Source organism: Anastrepha obliqua, chromosome 1 (assembly GCF_027943255.1).
Source record: "Anastrepha obliqua isolate idAnaObli1 chromosome 1, idAnaObli1_1.0, whole genome shotgun sequence".
In the NCBI taxonomy this organism is placed as follows: Eukaryota; Metazoa; Arthropoda; class Insecta; order Diptera; family Tephritidae; genus Anastrepha; species Anastrepha obliqua.
The window spans coordinates 114,210,934-114,218,876 of NC_072892.1; positions in this window are offsets into that span (position 1 = coordinate 114,210,934).

Here is a 7,943-nt window from a genome sequence, read left to right on the forward strand (position 1 = left end):
GACACTCGGAGTTGTTTTAAAGGTTGTCAGAGGAGTACTCTCTGGCACCTTATGAGAAACTGATACCTGGAATATCCTTTGATAGAAGGTATCATCCAGTAAGAACTTTCTGCGCTGACGACTCCAACACTAAACAGTACCATTTAGTGGAGTGGGATGGCATTTGGATAGTAACCTCCAATGCTTATGTATGCAGACAACGGTCTTTCAAATGGAAGTACATATTTTCAATACTAAAAAAAGCAGACTGGATAATTAGCGAAAGGAGGCGAAGAATTAAAATCTGGGTCTGTAGTGACAGCCAAGTTGATCTAAATGATTTACAAGCCACTTGCACCTCTTCAAAAATTGTTCAAGAGTATAAGTTGAGGCTAAACTCTACAAGGCGGAATGAGCTTGAACTTATTTAGATCCTGGGACAATATGGTATCAAGGCAACAAACTATTCGAAGAAATTGAACAGTTCCTTGGAGTGTCCAATTGAACCGAAGCCAATTGTAGCACCAAGTATAGTGAGAGAAGTCGAATACATCAAGTTTTTGTTTAAAAAGCTCATGAGAACCTTTGATGTAGTACTGACACCTGCAAGACAACCAAAGGTTTCCTGAAGAGTGGTAGCGAAATTCCTTCCACGACAGAGGAGGAGTGAGTTATGAGCCCTGATAGTACTAACTATGGAGCCCAATTCATAGAGACGACATATGGATGGTATAGCGCATTTTCTCTGCTGTTTTTCAGCTTTTCCCAGACTTAAATGGTACACTTTTGGGGTAGGATGTATTGATAAAGGATGAACGACGATTTCTTTCACTCGACAAACTGCTAAAAGCACAAAAGACTATTAGGTCGAAGTGCAAGCCAGCAATAAATCTAATCTAATTGCTCAGATTCTTAAAATAAATCTGAGAATTTCAATGAGGAGTAATGAATCGCCACAGCACCTGGCCCTCTCTATACTTTTAAATTCTATCTCTTGACCCAATGACCCAATGAGCAATATTGCCTGAGTTCTTGCAAAACAACGGCAGTCCACAATTCCATAGTCATCCATTTCATTCCATTCCAAGTGACTATTTTATCGCTGAAGAGAACCTAACACATACAAGGTGAGATTTATCAAAGTAAATAAATTATAACAAAGTAGTTATCTACTAGCGCGTCGAATTAACCTAGGACTTCAAGTGGTAGAACAATGAAAAATTGCAATAAATGGCACTAGAGGTAGAAAACAATGCTCGAAATATTCTTTTATGACTAAAACTCTAAGTTCACACATGGCAGCTATCATACAACAACAACGCAGTGCAGCCGACACACAAATGAATGGCTCTCAATTCGAAATAGGCGATCTTATTGAGGCACCCAATAATTTATATTATGGTGCCACAAATTTGTTTATGACAAAATTAATCAAACATGTACATACATATGTATGTACATATGTAAAATAAAATTCTGTTTAAATTATGAATCATGGGAAGTTTTATCCCAAATTCAACAAACGAAAATCTTATTAAAGAATCTGGGTTTTTTAATGTGATTTCGCTGTGAGAGCTTTTTGAAGCCGATCCTCTTCGCATACTCTTCTTTTGCCCATACTTCGCATATTAAATCATTTAAAAAATTGTTGGCTCGTGTATGTAGATATAATGAGAGATCTAGTTAAGTATGTATGTATATTCTTAAATGATATTCCGTTTCAAACGAAAGTAATTTCAGTAAACAAAGCCGGCCAAGGTAACAGGCTGACATACTCCGATAATATGTAATTAATATTAACAATAAGAGTACGCTGCCTAACCTTAAGTTTTTAAAATGAAGACGCTGCTCTCATTTCTAATTCGTCGACATTTTTTTTTCTTTGAGAGGAGATGGTATATAAAATTTGGAGAGCGCATAAATGGCAGACGGCTTTTTATGAGAATAATTAGAAAGGCAGAAATGACCTCTAATGCTTGAGGAGAGGAATCATTATAGTACATATCGCTCGTTCAGTGGAAGAACAAATTAACTCAAATAAAATGGTTTTCAAAAGAGACGTCTGGATGCCAGTAGTGAATAGTTCCTAGACATAAGTACAGTTTTGTACGGTAAAACAACGCGTTGAAATTATTGAAATTTATTATGAAAATGGTCGATTTTTAAGAACGACATATCGTAATTTTTTTGGTGGAAATAATCATCCGAACAATCAAAAATTTAAAGGTTGGTAAAAAAATTCTGTCGAGGATACAATAAGACTGTCAGACCAAAAACTGATATCTCAACAATTAGGCAATCATGAATCGACTGCCTGGTGGATTTTAATTATAGACGTTCTCATTGTGGACATTTAAATCATACCATTTTTCACATATAAATATTAAAAATTTTAATATTTTGGTTTTACTGAGTCATGGTGTCTAAGTGCGGCATTCCCGCAAAACTGATTCGGCTTTGGAAAATAACATTGAGCAACACGGCCAGCTCTGTCAAGGTAGAAAACTATCTCTCCAAACCTTTCAGTACAGAGTAGGTTTTCAGATAAGGCGAACTCGTATCGTGCGTCCTCTTCAACTTCTTAATGGAAGAGGTACTTCCTCATGGAAGGGGCACCTCCTCATGGAAATGGCACTATTTTCACCAAAAGTGTCCAACTCCTTGCATATGCTGATGGCATTGACATCATAGGGCACTGAAAGCGAGATATTAGCGCAGCATTTTCCGCTATCAAAAGAGAGTCAACTAGAGTGGGTGTGGCAGTTAACGCGGCCCAGACGTAGTACATATATGCTATGCGTTTTGCATCCAGCATTTCCGCATTTTGAAATTGTCAGGGAATGTATATATCTTGATACCACCGTTACAACAACCAACGATGTCGAATTGGAGATAAACCGACGAATTACAATTGCAATAGGTGTTACTATGGTCAAATGTGTAGGTAAGATCTCTTCCGCCCGACATAACTAGCACTCTACAAGCCACATCGAGCGTATGGATGCAGAGGCTCCAACAAAGAACGTTTTCAAATGGTAAGTTAAAGGACAACGACGTAGGGGACGACCATGCCTCCGATGGAAGGACCAAGTCGAGGGTACCCCATCATCGTTTGGTGTAACAAATTGGGGCCAAGGGCGCGCGCAAAGCAGAGACGAGACTTATTGTAGTCGACCTTAATCCGGTAAGGCGTTGTGATCCTTGATCAGGCCATATATGTAAGAAAGTAAGTACAATTCTTAAAGTAAAAGTAAATACACGTTTTCATCTAATTAAGAAAAATGTAAATAGATAGCGTCATGAGTTCTTTACATAAAACAAAAGCTGGTGTTCATTTTTGCATATTTATCTTAAAAAAAGTATTGGCGTTAGGACGTTCTTCCAGCAAACGAACGTTTTACATACGATTACATGCCTGATAACACCCGGTGTGTATGCCATGTAAACAAAAAATATGCGGCTGGGATAAAAGTTCCTAAGCATTTGCAAAATTATATTTTCATGTCCGATGCACATTAGTGCTCTACAATATTTCAATTTTGACACTTAAAGGTTGTTTGAGACAGATTAATGAAATAGATGGATACAACTTATCGATTTATGCATGTCTGACTGTCTATCTGCTAGCTCACACGACAATTCATGTAAAATCAAATACACATACATATGTATTTCAACGAAATTATAAACACACACATATACATATTTATTCATTTATTTAATAATCTGAAAATGCAATATTTCTTACCGACTATGAAAAACAGATTAATGCTAAACAATTAAATTAAAAATAAATTAAACCTATAATTTACTCATTTCGTTTTAATGTAGACTACATAAAGTTTCTCAAAGCTTACAAAGAAAAAGTTTAAGAGTAAACTTAGAAACTAATTAAATAATTCATTTAATAACATTTTGAAGTAGTAAAGGGTTAGATTGGAGATATTTTTTCCAATAAAGTTTTTTTGACAGATCACACGTGACAACTGTCAAACTAAATACATAATTTTTTTCAGTATTCATTGACATTTCATGGTACATATTATATATGTCATCATCGTACGTATTCATCGTACGTATTATGAATATCGACGTTCTGTGAAGTGTTCATCGCGCGCTCAGGACAACTTATGGTGTTCAGCGATAAGGCCCATTTTTGGCTTAATGGCTACGTCAATAGCAAAATTGCCATATTTGGGTATTTGAGTTGAAAAGCTACTCGAAGCCATTCAAAAACAGCCATTAAATCCATTGAAAACAATAAAGAACCGTTTGGTGCGGTCTATGGGCTGGAGGAATCATCGGCCCATTTTTCTTCAAAGACGAGGCTGGCGCCAATGTAACAGTAAATGGCGAACGCTATCGCGCCATGATGAACGACTTTCTGATACCAAAAATTGAAACCCGTGATCACCACAACATTTGGTTCAAACAAGAAGGCCCTACTTGCCATGCAGAACGTGAAACAATGGATTTGTTGCGTCGTCGTTTCGGTGAGCAATTTTTCTCTCGTCTCGGACTAGTGAAGTGGCCACCAAGATCGTGGATAAACCAGCTTCGATTGAAGTATTGGAAGACAACATTACTAAAGTTATTCACGAGATACGGATAACCGAATTACGGCGCAGTTGCAGCCACCATTTGAAAGGGATTATCTTTAAAAATTAAATGTCATGAATGGTTCTGCACAAGAATTATAAAGATCGCCCAAACAATTTGAATTTTCGTTGCTTTATTTCAATTTAAAATCCTATATACCTAAATTGATATAAAGGATGATCAAGTGATAAAGTTATAAATTCGGCCATCGTAAGCCTCCGCTACTGGGATACCCATATCTGACATTAAACATAATACATTTTTTGAAGGATCTTGATAGAAAAAGCAAAATAATGAAGAAAGGGACTTAGACAATTTGTTATATATTTGGAAGTGCTTGTAGCCATCAGTAGCCAAGTATAAGTAAAGTTTTTATATTAAAACACTTTTTTATTTTTTTTTACATATCTTTATTTAGTCCAGTTAAGTTTTTATATTAAAACACTTTTTTATTTTTGTTACATTTATTTAGTCCCGACCACGACTTATCGTCGTCAATCCATAAATCAAATAACTAACTTCTTATTCTACGCTGCCACCTTAAATACCCTTTGTCTGTCTATGTTGTTGTTGTTGTCATATGCTTTGATCCCGCATGCCCGGTGACACTGTTATTGGGATACATTGTTAGCGAACGCCACTGTTAAGTTGCTGTTAAGCAATGCTCTTAGTCTGGGTACCGTAAAGGGATTTGCTGTTTTTCATTGTTACTGGTGATCACGTTAGGATCCCATAACTGGGCATATTACGGCGTGATGATTATAGACGGCGTATTTGTTTGTGAAAAACAAGATCAAAGCAATGCTAACTAAAAAAAAAAAATAAATAATTGGCGCGTACACTTCTGTTAGGTGTTTGGCCGAGCTCCTCCTCCTATTTGTGGTGTGCGTCTTGGTGTTGTTCCACAAATGGAGGGACCTATAGTTTCAAGCCGACTCCGAACGGCAGATATTTTTATGAGGAGCTTTTTCATGGCAGAAATACACTCGGAGGTTTGCCATTGCCTGCCGAGGGGCGACCGCTATTAGAAAAATGGTTTTATTAATTTTGCTTTCACCGAGATTCGAACCAACGACCTCTCAGTGAATTCCGAATGGTGATCACGCACCAACCCATTCGGCTACGGCGGCCGCCAAGCAATGCTAACTGCTGGGTCAAATATTAGGGCAGGCATGATATGATAACTTATATAACCCATACAAAAGAGTTTTTTATAAACTAGTATGTTTAGTTTTTTTTGCTTCCATATAAAGTGTTATGAAAAACCAAGAAAGAATAAGGCAAACCCTGAATGTCATTTTTTTAGAAAAAAAACTATTAATTGATGTTTCATATTCACAGTGAACTCGACCCGACTTGAACTAAATGACAGCCACGCGCCACCCCACTCTAATATGTCGGCCGAAAAATAGTGTGTAAAAATATGACCCCACATATGAAAGCTAGAAAGCTATATCAAGAATTATATTATCATTTCAGCGGAAAAAACTATGGTGCTAGGCACTATGAACTAAGCTCAGGACGAGTACTTGGTCACTTACTTTAATTGTCAACAAAAGGGGAGCGATTGTGATATGAATTATTTTTAAATATAGATACATAAAAAATAAAAAACAAATAAATAATTGTCGCGTACACTTCTGTTAGGTGTTTGGTCGAGCTCCTAATCATTTTTGTGTGCGTCTCGATGTTATTCCACAAATGGAGGGGCGTACAGTTTTAAGCCGAATCTGAACGGCGGATATTTTTTATCAGTTGCTTTTTCATGACAAAAATGCATTCGAGGCTTGCCATTGCCTGCCAACGGGCGACCGCTATTAGAAAAAAATTATTATTTGATTTTTCATGTTCACAGTGAACTCGACCCGACTTCAACCAAGTTCCACATACAACCCCACTTGGCTATGGCGGGGAAACATAGTACTCAAAAATATGGCCACACAAATAAAAGTAATCAAGGATCACTACATATTATACTTTCGGCAGTAAAAAATAAGATGCGGAACACTATGAACTAAGCTCAGGGCGAGACACATACGTGTACAAAATTGGTTAAACCATAGCGAAGGGCCACTACGACCTGAAAGATCTTACAGGAAAGCTAGGGACGTATTACTCTTTTTGACAAAAATCCCTTTAGCCTCCCTAATGAATGCTAAAGGCTATTTGGTACACGAATTTCTGAAACTCTTGAAGTTTTTGATTACATGTCTGAGCGAGGCCGAAAATGTTCACCAAATAAACTCGAACATTTCATCATTCTTAGGCGCGCCAATCTGTCTCAATAGATATGCAAACTTAATTGGTGCATGTGAAAAAGTAAACGTTTTTAAAATAGGTGAATAAGTAAGCAACCTAATTTCAGCTCTACCTGACGAGTTAAAGTCATTTTTACTGAACAGGGACTAAACAACTTTCGTCAAACTAAGGCCATCACCCATTATTCCTCAATGCCCAATCCACAGTAACTTCAGCCGTTGGTAATTTTAAATTTTGAGGATAACCAGCAACGATCGCAGAGTAGTTCCGGCCCCAAAAATACGTTTGCTTATCCTCTTCTTGTCAGCCCATTGGCGATCTCATTGCCGATCACGCAATGACGAAGAACCAGCAGAGCTTTACTGTGTTTTAGCTACCAGAAGCTGAAAGGTATCATAACCCAACCTAAACAACTTTAGACGAAAAAGTCCAATGGAACGAGAAAGTTTTATAAGAAAGCTTCGATAGCCGCCTAGCCATATGAAAGTATAACTAATAATGCACCCTTCAGCCCTTTATCCGATAGAGGCCTTAGCTTCAGGGTTACATGTGCTTACAGGCATCCCTTGAACTACCTTCAGGCAGCATGTTTTACGAAAGAGATGAGTAATGGTCCGTGAAAAACATAAATGAAGAACGAAGATGAGTGACTACAATTAGCAAATGTATAGCGAAAATTTGTGTTTGTAATTCCCGGCGCTACATGGTAAATGTTCTTTTTTTACGTCAATGAAGTCCATAGATAAAGTGCAGAAATTAAATATCTCGCGCCATTTCAAAAACCACAACTTGTACTTAGTTTTTTATGAGGAATTGGACATCACTTAGGAAGAAGACGCGTAAAATAGGAATCACATATTTAACTTTATTACTTTGCGTGGTTATGTCAGCCTAATTGCGGCCATGTGCATGTAAAAAAAGTACCACCGAACGCGTGTAAATGCGTACTATACTCGTACTTGTAAGATATATTTGCCATCTGTTGGTTTTTGCATTTCGCGTACAATTCATTGAAAATTATTCAAGTACGATAATAACGGACAGCTGATACAAGCTGCTCCAGGCGTGCATGCCAGTTGGCGACTTGCCTCCGTCATTATGCTAAT